At 41.8% G+C, this 2,987-nt stretch overlaps 1 long non-coding RNA gene across 3 annotated transcripts; it reads left to right on the top strand.

Annotated features, from left to right (window-relative positions):
* The first annotated feature begins 247 nt into the window (after positions 1–247).
* LOC138926482 (uncharacterized) lies at positions 248–2,730 on the top strand. 3 transcript variants are annotated; one of them, XR_011443028.1, is made up of 3 exons: positions 248–456; positions 520–655; positions 722–2,730. It is a non-coding gene; the product is annotated as an uncharacterized lncRNA (long non-coding RNA). The 3 variants fall into 3 exon arrangements; XR_011443027.1 differs by having other exon boundaries at positions 525–655; positions 770–2,726; XR_011443026.1 differs by having other exon boundaries at positions 770–2,723.
* The last annotated feature ends 257 nt before the right edge of the window (positions 2,731–2,987 follow it).

The following is a 2,987-nucleotide window of genomic DNA, read 5'->3' as shown; positions in this document are numbered from 1 at the left end:
TAGAATGAATATTTCCATGCTCATACTTTTTAAACTTTTGATATCTTTAATCTTAAGACATTACGTATTCGACTGGTTGTACAAAATCTATAGTTAATAAATTAAAAATTTTATAAATTACTCTGCCTAATCGGAAATGATTTATACCCTTATTGAGAGCATTTAAAATTACCACGGCTTCGGCACAATTGACATTAGATGATGGAGCCGAGACGATCCGATCCGATCCGAGGCGAAGGCAAGCGATCCGAATCCGCGTCGGAATCGCGAGTGTGGCTCCACTCTGCTCTATGCTTGGCGCTTGGCCTTCAAAAAATTATAATTTCTGTTTTAATGTCTCCTCAGAGTAATCGAGTGAGTGTGAGTGTGTGTGTGGCAGTGGCCTGACTCTCACACATGGAACTCCAGTTGGCCTACCCGGTGTGTGTTTGTTTACCAGCCCAACTGGGCTGGAGTGTGAGTGTTCATATGGAAATTTGAATATTGTTAGTAACAATTTGTTAACTCAACAATTTATAGAGCAGACATCAGGCCAGCCAAGCCGAGTGTGAGGCCGAGAAAGAGGAATGTTCGAAGCACGATTGTTTTTCTAACTAGTTTGCAATGAATTTCAGATTCCTAATTGATTTGGTTCGATATAATCATATATAAAAGGGTAAGAGTTATAGGCCATGAGTATAGGCCTCTATATTTTCGAAAACACTCTTTTAAATTTTATTAGTGAGCCCTAACCTTTCCATATCGTATTTCCATTGAACCATCTCGAAAGGTGACTTAATACTGGAAACTTCCCAATAATCGCTTGATCAACTGTAGCTGAAACGGTATTTTGAGTGGAAACAAGATTTTGTGACGTTGCTTCGGCTGCTCAAGTCGAATGTTGATGAGCGCTATCAAGACTTAAAAAAATAAACTTCAACATGTTGGGGCTGATATGTGAATGTATGGTTCATATATGTATGAGCATGTGGTTGTCACAAGCGAGCCCCCCTAAAGTGGCCACATGGAATGCTCAGGGCAGAGGCGTAGCCAGGAAGTGAATGCAACGGGGTCACATCGCAAATAAACGGCCAAATTATGAAAATGAGTTTCTCAAATAAAAACTATAGATATCAAAGCTTAAACAAAGCAAAATAAGCAGGTGTTTCAGCTAAAATAATAATAAAAAAAAAAGGTCAAACCCCTGCCATTGGTGGGTTGTTGCAGTACTGGACCCATTTCTAGTAATAACTGTACCGGTTCGGTTTCCCGCCCCTCCGGTAGCGTGTGGCATTTAAAATGCAAAACATATCTCATAAGCGTTATCTCTAATTTATTGAGATTAACTGATTAATTTAACGACGTAATTGATGCAGCCGCAAAAGCGCACGACTCTCGAGAACTGACGCAACTCGCAGATACTTGTCGATGCACACTCACTTCACAGATACTGCTGCAGATGCAGATACAGATACGAATACCTGCCCACAACCCTCGAAGTGATCGTTTCACAGAATTCCTGATGGAAGTGCGACTTAGATTGAAGGAAACTATGTATGTGTTTTAAAGTGAGTGTTGATGCCGGGAGGCGGTATCGGTAGCATGAAAAGGAGGCGAGTCGAGGCGGGCTGAGGCGGAACGAGGGGGCGATACGGTAGGGAGATGCGATGGTTGGGGCGGATCGCTTTAATATGCAAATGTGTGTTGGCGAGCACATGTAAATGTGATGAAGCACTTCCTGAAGCCAGCCGCAAGATACAGTATCTGGGAGATACGCAGATAGAAGAGCGGCGAGCGAACGGCATCCACACTCGCTTGCCATCCACACACACCACGTGGTCCCAAGTTCAGAAGAACGGAACACCCGGGAAAGAACGAACCGGAATGGAATGCCTATTGGTGGAGCATGGCACATAGACAAGGCATAGGCATAGAGCACAATAAATAGGCAAAAATGAGCAAATGCCAAACTACAAAGATAGTAAAGAGCAAAACGTAAAAATAAACCAGGGATGACTGCGACTGTGGATGATTTTGGTTTTAAGAATGTTTCAATTTAATATTTTTTGTGAAAAGTATTTATATAAACAGTGTATCTCAGCCATGGGAATAATTGAGAAAAACCACATGGTGCGCGAAAATATTTGAAATCACCGGCAGAGCAGTTGGCAGAAGCTGAAGCAGTGGCCGCGGCCGTGGCGAGAAAGCTAAACAAAAGCAGAGCAAAGAAAAGCGGAAATAAATACCAGCTAAAAAAGCGAAAAAACGCGCGCGGTTTATGTAAACAAAGCCTCTCGTGGAGATTAAGAAGAGAGGTGTGGGCCAGGTGAAAGAGAACTAATGGGGGGGAAGAGAAGTCGCTGCCTGACTTGAGAGCTCAAGAGCAGAGAGTTGGGGAATAACGATCAGTGGAGCAGAAGAAAACGGCTAAAAAGCGAAGCCAGAACAAATTTGTGGCAAAAGTAGAAAAACGAAAACAGAATTAAAAACCTAACCTTACCTAATGTGGGCTATGAAATGGCAACACACACAGACTCACATGGCCCCCCACCCCCATCTAAACACACACACACACACTCAGATTCTCCCACTCAAACACATACACACATACACAGTCACCTTTAAAGTGAAAACGTGGACTGATGGCAGCGACGTCAGCGCCAAGCGTCACGCTATTGCGTCGTTCTGAAATTCTTACAATAAAAAAAATAAAAGAAATATAAAAAGTAAAATAAAAAACAAAAACAACCAAAAAAGAGTAAAAGAACGAACAACCGCGTGCCTGAAAGAAGAAATGCCGAAAAAAAGGTTTAAGCTTTTTTTGGGGGGGCAAAGAGCACAATACTATGAAGAGCAGAGAATCACGCCTACCTGCCGAAAATAAGAGATGAGTGGAAAAGGAGAAAAATGAGTAAAAGTTTAGTTCAGCTTATCAAATTCGGCAGATTTGGATAAAAATTGGATGCTTTTTAGATACTCATTTTTAGTTGGTTTTTTAGATACTCCTA

This window comes from Drosophila bipectinata, chromosome 3R, assembly GCF_030179905.1.
Source record: "Drosophila bipectinata strain 14024-0381.07 chromosome 3R, DbipHiC1v2, whole genome shotgun sequence".
Lineage (NCBI taxonomy): Eukaryota > Metazoa > Arthropoda > Insecta > Diptera > Drosophilidae > Drosophila > Drosophila bipectinata.
This window is presented reverse-complemented; position numbering and strand designations above follow the sequence as displayed.